This window comes from Protopterus annectens, chromosome 8.part0 (genome assembly GCF_019279795.1).
Source record: "Protopterus annectens isolate FY-2018-M chromosome 8.part0, PAN1.0, whole genome shotgun sequence".
NCBI lineage: Eukaryota > Metazoa > Chordata > Ceratodontiformes > Protopteridae > Protopterus > Protopterus annectens.
Genome location: NC_056741.1, coordinates 352859496 through 352879260, shown reverse-complemented (window position 1 = coordinate 352879260; position 19765 = coordinate 352859496). Strand labels below are relative to the sequence as shown.

The following is a 19765-nucleotide window of genomic DNA, read 5'->3' as shown; positions in this document are numbered from 1 at the left end:
CCCTTCGGGAAAAACAAGGTTACCCCTAGCTACCATATAGGTGGCAATCCACTGAGCACAGAAGAAGTTATCAGGGATCTGGGGACTCAGGTTGACAGTAACCTTTTGTTTGACACTCACGTTGCTAAAGTAGTTAGGAAGACCTTCTACATTGCCCACCTGATCATGAAGGGATTCACATCTAGATCAAGGGAGGTCATCGTCCCCTTGTACTCATCACTCATCAGACCAATGATTGAGTACAATGCCCCATTCGGAATGTATCTGACCCGACACCTGCAGCAGCTGGCAAGGCCCCAAAAGTTCCTCACCAAAAGGATAAAGGGTCTCAAAAATATGTCTTATGCTGCCCGACTGAAAGAACTTCAGCTCTATTCAGTCGCCACCGCTTGCTCAGAGGTGACCTGTGCCTGACATACAAGGCCATGTCAAACCCAGATTTGATGAACATGCTTCACCTCAAAAAATCTAGATCCCTCAGAACTACAAGGGCGGGAGGCTTAAACCTCGACACGGTTATTAATAGGACGTGCTGGAGGGACAGATTCATCACCCAGAGACTCCCTATGCTGTGGAACAAAATCCCGGTACATGTGAGGCAGAGCACCTCGCTGGCCGTGTTCAAGAGAAATCTTGACCAATGGATGGGAGATCGCAGATATACCCCAGGGATTACCTCAGTGTCTCTGCTTGACAGAGGCACAGCAAAATAATGGGCATAGTTTTCTTCAAACTAAAGGGGTGGCGAAAGCCACAAAAACTCTGGGCTAGGCTTATAAATGCCCTTGGGCAGATAGCCTAGTATGAACCTATGAACCTATGAACCTATGAGCTGCACAGGGGCATGAAGGTTAACTTATTCTGGGAGCTGACTTCAGATATTCTCACTTCAACCTGGGTCAGCAATAGTGTTTGCAATAATATAAATCTCTAGAAATGTTGATGCCTTTTGTGATCAGATTTTACTCAACTGGTGTCTGCCTTCTACTGACATTTTTTAATCTGCATTTTGGTCCGATGGCTGTCAAGTAAATTGAATATTATTTGAAAATAAAAATCTGAACCATTACTGTCTTTGTAGCCAGCCTCAGTAATTGGAAGAGAATCTGTAAATTCAGCTCAGGATGTCTTCTCAGGTCCTTATAGATAGCAGAAGCAAGTAGAAGGAACTGCAGTGACTAGGTTCTGAATGGTCTTCTGAATTAATTGCCTAGTACAAATCTACGATCCTATGAACCTATGAACATATGAGTAATGGAAATGAATGTACTATATCCCTGACTACAGTAAATAGTTTGTAACTTAAAAAAAAAAGTGATAGACTACAAAAGTTCACAGTGCTGATTTAACAATATCTGCTGGTAGAAGAGATACCTAATCTAACATATTCCAATTTCTGGGACAGACTCCCATAAGTACGTAAGTTCACATGTAATTACTAGGCTAGCTGGCCCTGAGGATTATTTTAAGCCTATCCAATTTTGCTTACAAAGGTGAGAATCAAGCCCTGTGCCTTGTGTCTTTGATGTAAACAACTTGACTTTAACCATTATGCAAACCCCCAATTCCTCTTATATGTCAAAAAAGTCCATCCCTGGCAACCTTTACTTCTAGTCTAGATGATTGGGATGGCGATCACAAATTCCATCTGGGATAAGAAAAGGAAATCTACTTAATGGGAAAAAATTATTAATCTTGATCTAATACTGGCTTTTAATGACTGAGATTATTGATAGTCTAACTAGCCATAGGCTTATCTAGAACCCATAAATCTCCAAAGTCCCATCACAAAAAATACACGAGTGAAAAAAATACAGATTCTGTAGTACTGGTGAACAGTAACAGTAACCTCACAAGCAATGACAGTCTTGCATCCCAAATCAAAAAGTCATAATGCCCAACACTCCAAAAGATGCTGACTCAACCCTAGACACCTAGACACTTCAGTTATATACATCAAAAGCAGCACGAAACCAGGAACATGTATCCTGCATCAAATCGAGATTTCACACAGACAACCTTCATACTTTAAAGAAGATCAAATATTTAATTTAAACCAAATATAGAAGAAAAACTAAACACAGTCCAACTCCACTCCAAGTGACAAATGTCTTCTGAAGACAAAACAAACATCCTAGTGTCAAGCAGATACTCAGAGACCAAAGTGAGAAAAGCACAATGGAAAGCAAAATAAAAACAAAAGAAGTCACCCCCTCTTAAGCTGAAGCAATGATGCTAAAGGTCAGGAAGATGGTCAAACTGCCAGGACAGAGTAATAAAAAACTGATGCTAATGATGCAAGTTGAGCAACAAAGATATAAATAGCTTAAGCCTCATCATATTAAGAAATGGTTTATAACAAATAATGATGTTAAAATTCAATGATCAAAAACTGTAGAAAAAAAATTCAAAGCTTTTGCATATGTCAGGTGCAGCTGTGTACTAAAACTTATCATAATAAGAGACTGAATGAGAACTGCTGCAGTAGCTGTAGCTACATGGGTTAAATCCTGCTGAAGAAAAAGAGTAGTTTGGGCACCAAGACCTTTACTGCATTCATGCTAATTCAGAGAAGGAGTTCCTATTTTCGTCAAAACTTCAGCAGTTCGAACACCATATGTTCGAACTGTGATGTTCGAAAACTGATTATCGCGAAGCCACAGAACACTGAATTCTTTCCCAGGGAAAGAATTTGGCGGGCCGTTTCTGTGGCTTCGCTATTTTCAGCACTGTGGTGGAAAGTTACAGGTCAGGTTCAGGTAAGTGTCCGATTGTGCGGACGTTTGGGTTATGGCACGGATTAGGAAAGTTAGGATTAGGGCACGGGTGAGGTGGGTGTGCAATAGCAACAGACTTTAGGGTTAGGGCGGGATAGGTGAGTTAGGGTTAGGGCCCGGGTCAGGTGAGTGTGTGATAGTAACAGACCTTAGGGTTAGGGTTTGGGTTAAGATAAGAGGATAGATAGTAGTGTATGTACAGTTTAGTGTAGGGTTAGATGTAGGATTTTAAGTGTATGTGTATGCACTGCTATTTTTTTGGTGTGCTTGTGTTGTGTGTGTGTTTCTTAGAACAGCGATTTTTTTCCCTGGGAAAAAAAATTGCTGTTTTTTTGGTGTGCTTGTGTTGTGTGTGTGTTTCTTAGAACAGCGATTTTTTTCCCTGGGGAAAAAAATCGCTGTTCTAAGCCTTCGATGGTTTTGCAATTCGAGGTTAGAAGTTCGAACATATGGTGTTCGGACTTCTGCTGTTTCGTCAAAGTGATATAGACCCGAGAGAAGCAGGCAGCAGCCATGAAAATGTCAATGTTAGGAAACTAGAAATAGAAGTCCTCACCCTGGCAACAAAAACATAAAATATAAGGGGGGATAGAGGGAGGAAATGGCAGCTCTAGCGATAATCATTTAACCATCTCTTGTTATGTGAAGCTTACGTAAACAATTGTACTATGTTCATCATATTGATCACTGCTACAGTAGCCTTTTTAAAACACCTTTAGTAAATTATTGCTTAAGACACAGGCACACATATATTAATAGAAAAAACATATTAACATTTTTCTCAATTACATACATTATACAATGCATATATGTTTTTTCTGTATAACAAATGTAATTCTGTCTAACATTACATAAATTACTCAAGTCCTGCCATCCGATAAACCTTGCTCCTCCTTCTGAACATTACTCTGCATGTACTGTTCCCACAAATTCCATTTATTTCTATAAAATTTGCTGCTTTCCATTTTCTTTTCCCTTTTTTACTATATTCTTTACTTAAAATACAGTTAGTTTAGAATCTAAACCTCTTCAGCAACATTAACAGTATAGTTTGGAGTGACAGGTGTATGTATCTTGCAGTGGATACATTTGCTGTAAAGCAGACTCCCCATCCACATAAAACAAAGTTAATTCCTGTCCATATTCAAGTGTAACAGAAAATTTATCCCAGGACTGCCCCTCTGTACTACTAATGGCCAGAGGAGCTCCTAAATGCATGGATCCCCTCAAATTTTCTATGGTATGATCCCAGTTATCCTTATTAGGTGTAATATATAATTATCAACCCTGGGATGGGAAAGGCTAATCTAAAACTTAAATAGGATATGTTATTTCAAGCCCAAAAAGGGAATTTTTTTAATCTACCTAACTGAGGAAAACTCTTTGAATTCTGACTGGGCTATAAAAGTATCTATTCAAGAACTTCTAAACAAAATTCCAAAACCTTCAGGACTTTGTTGCATAACTGGAGTAATACACATTTCCTCTTATTCTTCCCTTGTAAATTGCTTTTCCAGGCTCCCTTCCTAATCTTTTCAAACCTCTTAAGCCTTAGTTATATGAGTTATAGGCTGCCACATATGTAACAGCCAGCCAGTTTCCAAGGCATCAGGGCACCTTCCACATACCCAAACCATCAGTCAACTTGAGCTAGGATGACTGAAAAAAACAGGTTGGTGTACCAAACCCTTCAGAGCTTTTGTGCCAGCAGAGATTGAGGGAGGCTGAGGTTTGAAAAGACAGTGCAAAGAACAACAGAAAATAAGTACTCACGTCCTGGCATAAACAACAAACCAAACAACAAAGGGGGATGGAGAAAGAGAGAGAGCGGCTACTGGAACAGTGATCATTTGAACATCCTCTTTTATGTTAAGTTTGTTTACACAACTGTACTATGTTCATCATATTGATCACTGCTGCAGTAGCTCTAGCGATATGGGTAGATTACCCTAGTTCCTACATGCGGAGGTGGAAGGAGAAGAGCCCAGAAGCCCTTGAAGAATGGTCCTAGCAAAGTCTCATCTAGACCTAGAGAAGGAATCAAGTTTGTAGTGCTTTGTAAAAGTATGCAAAGAGGATCAAATTGCTACTCCAAGAATACTTTTAGAATCCAGTCATTTCCAAAAAGCCATAAATGAAGTCAGGGCCTGGAAGAGTGGGCCTTGACCCTGCCTGGAAGAGTGGGCCTTGACCCTGCCTGGAATAATTTTGTTGTGGTGAGTTTAACAAAAGGTAATAGCCGCAGACAACCATTTGGAAAGATTCTGCTTTAACACAGGTTGTTCCTTCTTCTTATCTTCACAAGAAATGAAAAAGAAGTTATGTGCCTACCATAACATTTCATGTTAGTTGTCTTCATCTCACCTTCCTTCTTGCTGTTTGGCTCCGACTCAGCCATCTTCAATAGCTCGAGAGCTGTTTACTGGCTCGAGGCTACCCCTTATCCCATCATGCCCAGTGACAGCTACCCAGATCTCGTTTGTGATAGCGAATCCCAGACATAAGTTGAGAAACCAGTTATCTAAAACTGGTTGTTCAATACATCTAATTATAGAAGAGGTTATGAAACAAACCTGGCAAGAAGAATAATAAAGAAAAATACTCAGCCAGTGAAAAACCAAAGAACTCCTCTCAATCCTCTAGGAAGGAGGAAGGAGGGAGGGACGCAAGAAGGAAGGCGAGATGAAGACAACTAACATGGAACGTTAAGGTAGGTACATAACTTCTTTATGTTAAGTTGTCCATCTCGCCTTCGTTCTTGCTGTTTGGGACAGCATCCCTAGCACCTAACATCCCAGGTGGCTCATTGGAACAGACTCTTCAGAGCAGTGGAACCAAAGGAAGGTCTGCTCCGGGAGACCATATCCACCTTGTAATGAGAGATAAAAGTATGAGGGTTTGCCCATGTGGCAGCTGCACAGATTGAATCTATGGGCAACCTAGAGTGAAAAGCTATGGACGTGGCTAATGCCCTAGTAGAATGACCTTTTGGTTTAGCTGGTAACTCTTTATTCCGTAACTGATAAATAAAGGTAATAGTATTAGATAACCATCTGGATAAGGTCACCTTCGAAACTAGAAGGCCTTGTTTGTTGAAGGCATACGAGAGAAATAACTGGTCTGACTTTCTTAGTTTTTTTGTTCTATGGAGGTAAAAACACAATTGTCTGTGCACATCTAGTTGGTGGAGCTTGTATTCTGCCTTGTTGCTGTGATTGGGAAAGAACACTGGGAGATCTATAGATTGATTTAAGTTGTTCTCTGAGCAGACTTTAGGAATAAAAGAAGGACTGGTCCTCAGAGAAACTCTGTCCTTGTGAAACACCAGGTAAGGAGGGCGAACATATAGTGCTTGAAGTTCTGATGCACTCCTAGCTGAAGTGATAGCAACCAGAAAAAGTGTCTTCCAAGACAGAAATGTTAAGGAACATGATGCTGCCAGTTCAAAGGGAGGCAAAATTAAAGAAGCTAAGACTAAATTAAGATCCCAAGAAGGAGGGGGAATCTCTAACTGGGGGTCTAAGAAGTGAAGTTCCTCTCAAAAAAGCCTTACAGAGCTTATGAGACATAATGTTAGAATTCAACAATCCGATATGAAAATTAGAAATGGGCGTTAACTGTACTCTAATAGTAGCGGAAGCCACACTGGACTGAAAAAGTTGCGCTAGAAATTCAAGAATTTCATGGACTGGGGCTGAGAAAGGATCCACGTTTCTAGATTCTGCCCAGTAAGAAAACTGTCTCCATTTACTAGCATATGTTTTCCTCATAGTAGACTTATGTGAGGAAAAAAGAAGTTATGTACTCACCATAACGTTCCATCTGAGTAGGTAATCTTCATTTGTCAACAACCTGTGTGTATCGGATCCAAGCCGACAGCTTCAGACAGCTAAGATCCGAGCTCCAAGCTCGTCCACCTTACCCATAATCCCCTGCTAACCCTTCCTGTCCTCAGATCGAATTTGCTTAGCAATACAGAGTATTATAACACAGGAGTCACCTGCAACTCCTAACCTAATTTATCTGGAAACAAGGGTTAGGAATCCTTCTAGTATGCACTATAGGTTAGGGTGATGGAGTGAGGGTCAGTTGCTGACAAATGAAGATTACCTACTCAGATGGAACGTTATGGTGAGTACATAACTTCTTTATCTGAAGTAGTTAACTTCATTTGTCCATCAACCTGTGGGACAGAGTCCCCAGCTACACAAACCTTGGGAGGTCCTCATGGAAGGATATTTCAGAGCACTGCGGAGCCGAAGGATGCTCTCCCTCTGGAAATTATGTCCAACTTGTAATGATTAATGAATGTATGAGATGAAGTCCAAGTGGCTGCTGAGCAAATGTCATCCAAGGAAACCCTGGACCAAAGGGCAGCAGAGGTGGAAATTGAACGAGTAGAATGAGCGTGGACTCCTTCAGGTTCGAGTCGATCAGAACTTTGGTATGCTAGTAGGATACATTGGGAAATCCATCTGGACAATGCAACTTTCGATACTGGTTTCCCCAAAGAGGTTTTCGCAAAGGATACAAAGAGCTGGTCCAATTTCCTGTGACCAGCGGTCCTGTGCAGATAAAATCTTAATTGCCTGTGTATGTCCAGGGAATGTAACTTATATTCACCTTTGTTCTGGTAATTTGGAAAGAATACTGGTAAATTAATGGATTGGTTGATGTTGGGTTCCGACGCGACCTTGGGCAAGAAGGAAGGATTCGTCCTGAGGGAAACTCTGCTGTTGTGAAAAACCAAGTATGGTGGCTTGGTGCAAAGGGCTTGAAGTTCCGAAACCCTTCTGGCCGAAGTGATGGCAATAAGGAAGGCCGTCTTCCAGGATAAGAATTTGAGGTCCACCGAGGCTGCTGGCTTGAACGGAGGGGCTGTCAGAGATTGGAGAACAAGAGTTAAATCCCATGGAGGAACTGGATCTTTAACAGGAGTTCTCAAGAGGAAGTTGCCTTTTAAAATGGTCTTACATAATTTGGAAGAGGCCAGGGGGCCGAGACCATTTCCCACATGATAGTGGGAGATTGCAGCTAACTGGACTTTGACCGTAGAGGAGCTAGCACCCTGGTCGAATAAGGTTGATAAGAATTCTAGCACTACTGGTAATGGAGCTGTAAAGGGGTCTACGTTTCTGCGTTCCACCCAGATTGAAAAATGTTTCCACTTACTATTATAAACCTTCCTCGTGGAAGACTTATGAGCGGCTACTAAAATAACCTTAACAGATGACGAGATACCGGGAGTCCTAGCTATCACTGGAACTGGATCAACCAAGCTGTGAGCTTGAGATTGTCCAGGTTCGGGGTTGTCAACCCTAGCGGATGGGAGATCAGATCCGGCATGGGATCTAGAACCCATGGAGGGTTCACCAGGTGAGACCACAGGCAAGGGAACCACGCTTGACGAGGCCAGAATGGGGCTATGAGGAACACTCTGCTCCCCAACCAACGTGCTTTCTGCAAGAATTTCAGCATTAAGGGAAGAGGAGGATAAGCATAAAGTAGACCGGATGGCCAAATATGCACCAGAGCATCTCTGGGGGATTCCGCTGGTGGGGGAATTAGAGCGAAGTAGTCGCTTAACTTTGCGTTCAAAGGAGATGCGAAGAGATCGCAGCAAGGTTGACCCCATTTGAGGAAAATTCGCTTCGCCACTCTCGGGTTCAGAGACCACTCGTATGGTGAAAGGATGGTTCGACTCAGCCTGTCTGCCAAGATGTTCGACCGGCCCGGAATGTGCGTTGCTATGAGAAAACGGTTGGTGGAGATCGCCCATTCCCAAACTCTCATGGCCTCTCGACAAAGTGGGTAGGACCTGGTTCCCCCTTGCTTGTTGATATACCAGACAACTGACATGTTGTCTGTCTGAATTGCAATAGTTCCCAAAGGAAGAAGGGGTTGGAGTGCTTGCAATGCCAGAAGCACCACCTTCATCTCTAGGACATTGATGTGCAACAAGGTCTGTGATTGGGTCCACGTGCCTTGGACGTTTCTGCCCGTACAGTGCCACCCCCCACCCAAGGCGAGAAGCGTCCGTGGCCACTGTGGCAAGAGGGGGGACATAGAGAACGGATGCCCTTTTTGGAGGTCTGGAGACTGGAGCCACCAGAGTAGGGTTTTCTTGCAAACCCTGCTGAGTGGAATGGGTGAACACAGTGAATGTTGCAGAATGGACCACTGAACCTGTAGGGTCCATTGCAGTACCCTCATGTTCAGGTGCGCCAAGGGTAGTAGATTGATAGCCGCCACCATAAAGCCTAGAGCCCTCAGGACCAATTCCGCTCGAGGAACTGGGTAGTTCAGAAGGGTTAGCACGTGGAGCTTCAGGGTCCGAAGTCGGTCCGGAGTCAAAAAGACCTGCAGAAGATTTGTGTCCAATTTGGCTCCAATAAAGTCTAAGACCTGGGTTGGATGGAGAGAAGATTTTTTGACACTGATTGTGATTCCCAGTTGGGACGCCAGATGGAGGAAATAATCTCTGGCTGAGCACAGTAGATGGCTGGTGGGGGCGGACAGGAGCCAGTCGTCTAGGTACAGAAAGTCCTGTGTTCCCTGAAGTCTCAGGTGGGCCGCTACCACTGCTAATACTTTGGTGAACACCCTGGGGGCTGTGGTGAGACCAAAGGGAAGGGCCCTGAACTGGTAGTGGTTGGCTCCTAGCCAGAAGCGGAGAAACCTTCTGGATCGCCTGTCCATCAGAATGTGGCAGTACACGTCCTTGATGTCTATGGAGCACATCCAGTCGTTCTCCTGCAGAAGTGGGAGAATGGATTGAATGGTGACCATCCGGAACTTTTCTTTGGCCACTGACAGGTTTAGGAAGGATAGATCGAGGATTGGTCTTAGGTTCCCTGTCTTTTTTGGCACCAAAAAGAACCTGGAGTAAAAGCCTAATCCGGATTGGTCTGGGGGGACATGCTGGATTGCTCTTTTTTCTAGCAGCTGAAGGATTTCTGCTGCTGCTGCCTCCCTTTGATTGGGTGGGACATCGGAGAGGCTCCGGGGTTTGGGAGGAAGGTTGAGAAACGGAATCTTGTAACTTCTGGATATGATCCAAAGCACCCAGCGATCTGCTGTAATGGACTCCCACATAGCTAGGTGCCTCGAGAACCCCCCCCCCCGACTGCCTCCAGAGTAGAGCAGTCAGGTAACCCTTCAGGGTTACTGCACGGGCTGATCAAAAAAGGGTTCTCTCAACCCGAAATTCTTCAGTCCCCCTCTGCCTCTGGGCCGGTGTCCACCCTGTCCTCCTCTGCCTCTGAAGTACGAGGGGTCCGGAGCAAAATGGGACTGTTGAGATTTCTGGAACCACATCTTCTTCTGTCCCTTTTGGTTCCTAGTGAAGGACCTCTGGGGAGCAGAGAAGCAGACTACGACAGCAGACAACATCTTCCTGTCTTTCTCGCTCTGGACCATCATGTCATGTACGGTCTTGAAAAGAGGGAAGAACCGTCAAATGGGGCATTAGCGAAGGATGCCTTGAATGGTTCCACAAAATCACAATGGCGGAGCCAAGCATGCCGTCGTAAGACAATGCCCGCTCCGCTAGCTCTAGCGGCTCCTTCCGTGGCATGAGAGAGGAGCCGCATAGAGATGTTAGAGATGGATTTGAGAGTGGCCATTCAGGTAGAGAATACTTTCTTATCCTCTGCCGACATGGACTCTGGGGGCGACCCGGCATATTCTTTAATGAGATCCCGCTGGAGTCGTATGACGTGTGCCATATAATTCAGCAACCTTACCGAGAATGTGGCTGAAGCAAACATCCGCTTCCCCAAACAGTCCATCGTCTGAGACTCTTTGTCTGGAGGATGGACCAAGGAGCTCTCTTGGGCCAGTTCCTTTTTAGTGGCGGCCGCCACCAACATGGCATCTACAGGGGCACCCTTTCTCCAGCAATTCCTATTGGAAGGGGGGCTAAGAGCTAAGAATTTTATCAGGCCTCTTGGGAATGGGCTCCACAGTGTCCGGCTCCTTCCATGCCCTGGTAGTAATCAGGTCTACCAGGGGGTTGGCGGGAGGGGACACCGAGGAGGTAGATGGGCCTGCGTCAAACGCCTCCAGAAATACAGACTCATCCTAGGAAGGTTTTTGGTCAGACCACCCCCCCTCTAATTCGAAACATTTCCATGATGTCTCTGAAGGAGACGTCTTCGGGGGGGTGACCTTGGGGAACCTTCACCTTCCTCTAAATCTGTATCTGTTGTCAAGGACTCAGATGAGTCTGAGTGCCTCCTCTTGCACTTACGTTTGTGAGGGACCTCCTCTGGGGGGGGGGGGGGGGGCTGTCCGAATAGACCTCACCAACCACATCCTGTTCCTCCAAGGGAACTATCTGGGACATAGGCGCAGGCAGTCCCTGGGGCCAGGTGATGGAAGGTAGGCCCATCTGAGATGGAGTGCAGGGTGGAGCCGTAGCAGGAGCCTGGGGTCTCGAGTCCCTCGAGAGAACCCTCTCCACAACATCGAACGCCGAAGGGGAGATGCTCTCCCTGGGATCCGAGAGCAGTCCCCTCAGATCCAATGTGTGGATCGGAGCCGGCGCCGAAGCAGTCGGATCCGAAGGGCCAGTATGCTCCGACCGAGACGGAGCCGAAAACGCACTGACAAAAAGGGACCCGACAGACTCGAGGGTGTTGTCGGCGCCGAAGTGCGAGGTACTATCGGAGCTGGCACTCCCACGGCTCCGATGCTACTCAGCTCCGAAGGCTCCGAGCCCCGGAAGTGGGTCAGAGAAAGAGCTATCGGGGTGAAAAAGGGGGTCGAGCTCCCCCCCAAGGGTGGGTGGCAGGAGCACTCCCATCTGCAGCTGGGCCTGGAGGAACCTACGCATCATCCGGTCCATGTCTGCATCGGATAAGCTTCTAGTCGACCTGGAGGAGGCTACTGAGGCGAGACGGGAGTGCCGCCTCGATGACCTTGAAGGCGACCGGGTCTCCTCCTCCTCTGGCTCTGGAGAAAACCGGGGTGAATGGAGCTGGGAAGGAGAAGGCCCGGAGACCCTAGGAGAAGCCGCTTGCTTGGCTGGCGGGGCCGAGGAGGAAGACTCAGCCCACCGCTTGTGATGTTTTTCCTTCTTTCACCCCCTCCTAGCTTCCCTCTCCTCCTGGCCTGCGGTGGGAGGGTGAGGCCCGGCCAGGGGAGCAGGGATGAGGGGTGGCACTGTCGCAGCAGGTGCCACAGAGGGAGAGGAGGACGAAGTCGGATCCGGGGGCAACAGTCCTGCCAAGACCAACTTCGACCTCCTGTCCCTCAAAGCCCTGGGGTTGAAGGCTGCACAAATTGTGCAGCCTGAGGAGAGGTGATCAACCCCAAGGCAAATAACACACCAAGTGTGGCCATCCACTGGGGACAGCTTATGGCCACACTCAGTGCATTTAGAAAAAAAGGCTTTAGGGGCCTCAGACATACTTAAAAAAAAGGGTCAAACACTAGGCCCAACACAAACACGCCTTCACAAACACACAGGGGGAGGACAAACTAAGTAAATACAGTTAAAATTAACTGCACAAGTTTACTAATAAACCCAAAGACTAAGGGGAACACACACACAAATATTTTAAAACAGTTAGAATGAAACAGAAAGATTTTTCTCACAAAAACCGGTCTACACACGCCTGGAAGCTCGAACAAGCTGCTGACTGAAATGCGGCAAACGAGATCTGGGGACAGAAAGGGTTAGCAGGGGATTATGGGTAAGGGGGAGGAGCTTGGAGCTGGGATCTTAGCTGTTTGAAGCTGCCGGCTCGGATCCGATATGGATCCGATACCCACAGGTTGATGGACAAATGAACTTAACTACTTCAGATCAATAACATCACGGACTGCTGGGGAGATACTGGGAAGCCTGGCTAAGGTTGGAAATGGAGTAACCAAGCTGTGAGCTGGAGTGTTTGGCGGGATTGGTGCAACCCGCCTGATTGATGAATCAGAAGATCTGGAACCGGGTCCAGAATCCAGGGTTGATCATGAAGGTAGAGGTGCAGGAACGGAAACCATATTTGTCGAGGCCAGTATCGGGCAATGAGGATCATTTTGCAACCCAACGATTTTGCTTTCTGTATGAGTCTTGGTATTAGGGGAAATGAGGGAAAAGCATAAAGGAGTCCCTGAGGCCAATCGTGAACTAGAGCGTCTCTGGGTATATGACCTGGAAGCGGAAGAAGGGAGAAGTAGTTGCTGCATTTGCTGTTGAGAGGGGTGGCAAACAGATTGCAGCAAGACTGTCCCCATTTGCAGAAGATAAGACCCGCAATTTCCTGATTCAAAGACCACTCGTGAGGCATGGGATCTCCTAGGGATGTGCGTCTCAACCAGAGAACGTTGGGAGGAAATCTCCCACTGCCACAGTCTGGGTGCCTCTCGACACAGGGGTTAGGACCTGGTTCCGCCCTGCTTGTTGATGTACCACACCACTGACATATTGTCTGTTTGAATTGCAATGGTCAGGGAAGGAAGAGAGTCTTGGAGGGCTTGCAATGCTAGGAGCATGGTTCTCATTTCTCAGACATTTATGTGCAGATGGTACTCGTGAGGTTGCCAAGTGCCTTGGACTGTCCTGCCTAGATAATACCCCCCCCCCTATCAGAGAGGCATCTGTGGTCAGTGTGGCTACCGGAGGGAGCTGTATGAAAGGTCTGCCCTGAGTCACTAGTGGGGAGACCATACACCAAGACAGGTTCCTTTTGCATGTTTCTGTAATCAGGATCATGTGAGACATGAGTAGCTCCTGGAAGGACCACTGCATGAAAAGAAGCCACTAAAGTATTCTCATGTGGAAACGCGCTAATGGGACAAGAAGAATGGCAGCTGTCATGGAACCTAGAGCTAGAATGACATATCTGACTTGAATCCTTTGCTCTGCATTAGGATTAACACTTGTGAATTATGGAAACTCATAGGTTCATAGGTAGGTACTAGGCTATTGGCCCTAGGGCCCATACAAGCCTAGCCAAAAAATGTACCCTGGCTTTCGCCACCCAAGAAAATTATTTTCCTGTGCCCTGTCGAGCAAAGCCACAGAAGTGATCCTCGGGGTGAATTTCCCATTTCCCATTCAGTCATCAAGATTTTTTTTAAAGAGTGCTAATGAGGAGCTCTGTTTGACATAGATAGGTAGTCTGTTCTGGAGTATGGGAAGTCTCTGGGACAGGAATCTATCCCTCCAGCATGTTCTGTTTATTGTGGTGACAAGGTTTAGGTCCCTAGAGTGTGTAGCTCGGAGGAATTGGGATTTATTTAAGTGGAGCATGTCCAACAGCTCTGGGTTTGACATAGCTTTGTATGTTAAGCAGAGATCGCCCCTGAGTAGGCGATATGCGATGGAGTAAAGCTGTAGTTTTTTGAGACGGTCTGTGTAGGGCAGCTGTTTGAGGCCAGTAATCCTCTTTGTGAGGTATTTCTGTGGTCTTTCCAGTTGTTGTAGATGTCTTGTGAGGTACATACCAAAAGGGGCGTTGTACTCTATAATGGGTCTAATGAGTGATGAGTAGAGGGGAACAATGACCTCTTTTTTCCTGAATGAAAATCCTTTTATGATGAGATGAGCCACATAGAAGGATTTCCTGACCACTGTGGCAATGTGATTATCAAAGGAGAGACTACTGTCCACCTGTGTCCCAAGGTCTCTTATCACATTTTCAGCATTAAGTAGATTACCAGCTATGTGTAAGTTCATGGGTACAGAGTTTTTACCAAAGGGGATGACAATACACTTTTGGCATTGAGCTTCAGGCCACTGCTAGAAAAAAGAGCAATTTCCAGTGGTAATCTTGTAAACATTTCTCTTGTGTTTAATTCTGCTCCTATGTATGTGATAGACTGACAGGGCAATAAGGCAGATTTTTCGAAATTTATTGTGATGCCTAGTTGAGTGCATGATGTGATTGTATAATCCCGCGCTTCTAAGAGTTGATGCCTGGTGTAGCAGTGAGAAGCCAGTTGTCTAGATATGGAAACACCTGGAATCCTTGACGCCTCAGGTGAGCCGTGACTACTGCCATACATTTGGTGAACACCCTGGGGGCTGAGGTGAGACCAAAGGGCAGTGCTTTGAACTGATAATGACCGGCTCCTACCCGGAAGAAATCTCCAGGAGCATCTGTCCATCTTGATATGGTAGTACGTGTCCTGAAGATCATTCGAGCACATCCAATTGTCCTGACCCAGAAAGGGTAAAATGGACTGTAGTGTGACCATCCGAAACTTCTTTTTGTACAGATTTGTTTAATCTGCTGAGATCCAGAATCAGTCTCCAGTCCCGTCTTTTTTGGTACCAAAAAGAATCTTGAGTAAGTTCCGGATCCGAGCTGGTCTGCGGGGACTTCTTGAATGGCTCTTTTTTCTAGCAGTCTTGAAACTTCTGTGACTGCTTGATCCCTCAGATTGGGTAGAATGTCTGGATTGAACTTCTTTGACTGTAAGGGGGATTGACGGAAGGGAATTTTTTAACCTCTGGATATAATGGATAGTACCCATCCGTCTCTCGTTAACTTTTGCCAGGCTTTTGGGTACAGCGAAAGTCTTCCCCCGACTGCCTCCAGAGGTAAGCAGTCGGGAAACCCTTCAAGGATGCTGGAAGGGCTTGTCAGAGAAAGTTTATCTGTCACCCTGATTTTGCGGACCCCCTCTGCCACGAGAGTGGCATCTATTATTGTTGTTTCCCTCTCTGCCCCTGGAGGAAAAATCACCATGTCTGTCAGGCAAGCATCCCTGGGATTTCCAGAACCACATCTTTCTGCTCTTCTGACCCTTGGGGTAAGGTCTAGAAGGAGTGGAAAAACAGTCTCCCACAGCAGAGAGAGTCTTGCCTTCTTGCTCATACCTGATCAACGTGTCTTTCACCTGAGACCCAAAGAGGAAGGAGCCATCAAAGGGAGTGTTGGTGAAGAACACTCAAAAAGGTTCCGCAAACTGACACAGCCACATCCAAGCATGTCTCCTGAGAGCCACACCTGTGACAGCAGCTCTGCTCACTCCATCGGCTGCGTAGGAAATCAACCTCATGGAGGAGTTGACTATGGAATTAAGAGTCGCCAGTTGGGAAGCTACTTTGGCTTGTACTCCCTCAGCTGTAGCATCTTGAAGGGTATCTCCAAGCTCTTTCAGGAGATCCCTTTGAAGACATGTAAAATGACATAGGTAGTTCAAGGACCTCATAGAGAAGGTCGCTGAAGCAAACATTCGCTTTCCATATCTGTCCATTGTCCGAGACTCTTTGTTAGGGGGATGAACACATGAAGAGGTTTCTGCTAACTCTTTCTTGGTGGCTGCTGCTACCACCATGGCATCAACGGGCACACCTTTGGAAAGGAATTGTTTATCCTGGGGGGCTATAATAAATTTGTTAGGTCTCCTCAGAGTTGGCTCCACAGAGTCTGGAGCTGACCAAGCCTTTCGAGCCACTACAGACATGAGTGGGTCGAAAGGAGGAGATACCCATGAGGTGGAAGATCGGGAACTGAATGCGTCCAGGAATACAGATTCATCCTCGGTAGGGGCTAGGGAAGTCCAGTTCCCCCTCTACCTAAGCATTTCAAGGATGTCCAAAAAGGAAACATCTTCAGAGGGGCACCTTGGGGACCCTTCTGATTCATCTAAGTCTGTATCTGAGGTGACAGACTCAGGGGAGTCAATGTGCTTCCTCTTGCACTTCTTTTTCCAAGGGGGCTCCTCTGAGTGATCAGGGGAGGCCTCGGAAGAAGGGGGAACACCCAATGGGGTGTCCTGGGGCATGGGTTCCCTACGCTTGGGGTCTGGTGGAAAAGCAGAGGTTGGCACAGACACCATGGGGGATGGAGCTGGTAGTGGAGCTGTTTCAGAGGACAGCACACTCCGCATGACCTCAAAGGCATCCCATCCTCGAGGCAAAGAAAGCTCCGGTTCCGCAGAAATAGGAATCTTTCTCTGTGCCGAGGGTAACGGCTCCAAGGCTGATACTGGAGCCGAGCTCACCTGCGCCGAAGCTCCGAGGGGGAGAACAGGGTCAGACAAGGGTCCGATGCAACTCCCCCCCTTGGAACCGACCAGAGAGCCCTCGATAGAAGGCACAATTGAGGTAATCGGAACCAAAGTCGGAACCGAAGGAGAGATGGTGATCGGAGCCGACAGTTCCACTACCCGCACATCAATGATCTCTGGCTCTGAACAAAATGGAGTAAGAGGAGGAATGGAAATAGAGGCGGTTGGAGCCGATACCTGTTGAGGTGGGCTGGACATTAATTTGCTAGTGCCTGTGACTTAAGCAACCTACTTACTACTCTCTCCACATCATGATCTGAAAGCCTAGAGAATCGAGAGGAGTGTGAAGAATGGTGGCTACGTCCACTGTGTAATAACGGTGACCAAGATGGACTCCAAGGACAGGGACCTCAGTCTCTTATGGCTTCGAGACAGCTCTGAAACATCTGATGGAGCCACTGGAGGAGTTGTCTTGTCAGTGCCAGCCGGAACTGACATACTTGGTTGGTCCAGTACAGGAGTCGGCTGCGAAGGTGGAGCCGATGGCTTGGCAGATTTAGGGGATTCCGCTGGCTGAGTACTCTTAGCTGGTGAATCCTGAGGCTTCAGTAATCCCTGAAGGATTAATTTGTTTTTTCGCTCCTGCAGGACTCTTGGACTAAAAGTGTGGCAAATAAAACAGGAGTCCTGCAGGTGAACAGTGCCCAAACAATAAACAAATCTAGTGTGCCCATCTGTCAGAGAGATTTTCTGACAGCATGAGTCACACTTTTTGAAGCCAGATACTTTCGTATCCTTGGACATGACTCTACAAAAACAACACAATCCAAGAACCACAATACAGACAGACAAAAAAAATCTATACTACTAAGCAAACACAACAGTTTTTTTTTTTTTTTTTTTAAAGTAAAAAGGGAAGGAAAGGAGAGCCTCTAAGTTAAACGGTTGTCCTAAGAGGAAGGGGGAGAACTCTCTAATTTAAACGAGTTCTGAAGAAAAAAAAAGAGCTGCAGAAAGGAGCGATGGCCACAGAACACCCACAGAGAATAAAACGATAAGGGGGAAGTAAACTCTAGGTTTAAGAAGTCTAAACAAATATAACTATGTAAGAATATAAAAGTATACAAGCCTGAGCCAGAAACAAAGCTCCTCGTAGGTGAAGCGGCAAATGAGATCTAGGTAACTGTCACTGGGCATGATGGGATAAGGGGTAGCCTTGAGCCAGTAAACAGCTCTCGAGCTATTGAAGATGGCCGAGTCAGAGCCGAGGATCGGCTCTGATCCCAAACAGCAAGACCGAAGGCGAGATGGACAACTTAACATCAATTGATATGATCCAAAAGATTTAATTCTGTCAGGATAGTACCTGAGTTGTCTGTGGGCATCCAAGGTAAGGAGTATCCTTTCCTAGATACATGTTTAGTTTTCTGTTTCTATTGGACAGGAAAAATGGAGCCAATAGAGTTAACAGCAGATGCTTCCCCAGGGATGGGCACAACATTCTGACAAAATAGGTAAGCCTTTCCTGTTCCCTCTCCTAAGGATTACTAGAGTGGCTCTCACTTACCCAATGAACATCATCCCAAGAACACATGGCTAACCCCCAGTCCATAGTGGATATAGGTGCTACAGCAGATATATAGGTGCTACAGCAGAAAAAAGTAGGTTAAATAAATAAATACATTAAATTAAAATTAAATAAATAAAAGTGGATGTCCTTACATTCACTGCTGAAGTATTCTTTACAAATGGGATTCCCAGTCATGGAAGCCCAATGTCCAGCTAGTCTTCCAAAGACTACTGCTGCTTTAAGGTACACCAAACTGCACCCAAATATTCTTTGTGTAGAATAGGGTATAAAGGTGACATTCAGGCCTACCATAACCTAAACGTCTTTGCCACCAGTCTGAATGCATCTTTTTGCCATTAGTATGTTCTCCTGCATCCATTTTCCTCAAGTTGTATGCATTTTCATTCTCCAGTGACTCATCGTGTTTAGTGACTCCTATTAGTTGCAGATAAGTGCACCATTGGGGATTTTGTTTTTTCTTGCCTTTTTTGTGCTCTTTGGGGTTAATGTCATCCAGGAAGGGTAAATGCCAGTGTGAGAGAGCGATTTTCCATAAAGACCACCATGATGTGTCTTTTTTGCCTAGCAGCTCCTCATGACCATACTTTTTGTTCAGTTTGTCAGGCATTCATCCCAAAAACTCTTCGTAGTACACTTTCTTCTCTTTCCTTGTATCGAGAACCAGCATCTTAAGCTTCTCTCTAAAGATGCAATGGATAGAATCTCTTACACTGAGGGTCAGCCATTAGGGAAAAAGAAGGTGAAAAGGGTATGATTGGGATTTTCCACTGCCCAGCCACTGCCGGGTGTTTTGCCTGAGTTCATTTTGAACCTGGAGGCTCATCTAGCTGTGTTGTAGGATTCCTCAGTCACAACTGGGTTGGAGGCAGGTAAGGATCTGGTTGACAGCACGTCCAAAGAGGCTTTGCAAGCATCTGTTTCAGATGCACAGGGGGAGCCATAGTTATTTTTACCTGAAGGGCCTGGGGGGGGGGGTCCTCAGATTTTAGATGGAGAAGAAGTTCCTACTACAGTTCTTGAATATCTTGCAGGGTCTGAGCCTTCTCAGTTTTTTTAGGGTGGATATTCCCTTAAAAAAGAAACAAAAACTAAACGTTTCTTCTCCTCTTTAAGGATCCACAAAGTGAGGGGCAGAACTTTACTCAAGGGGCTATTTATTGTTTTAATGTCATTAAAGCCTCCTCAGGGGGGTTCTGTTCCTGCTTCTCCTTGGTCCTCTACTCCACTTGGAAGACCTAAATAACAGGTTTCTTTTGAGGAAAAGTTGGATTCTGATGATGAATCCCTGACGTATTCTACTCAGATTCCCTCTCCTTTGAAATACGGGTCACAGGAGGACAAATCTAATAGTCCTGCTGTTCCTTTTGAGGCAATTTCCTTCTCTAGGATGACGGAATTTTTTAAGTGGAGTTGTGCTCAGGTCTCTGATTTCCAT

General features: G+C 45.9%; 1 protein-coding gene across 4 annotated transcripts in view; it reads right to left on the bottom strand.

Annotated features, from left to right (window-relative positions):
- Positions 1-19765, bottom strand: part of LOC122808806 (alpha-2-macroglobulin-like) — a 2637399-nt gene that overhangs the window by 1221192 nt on the left and 1396442 nt on the right. The window lies entirely within an intron of this gene.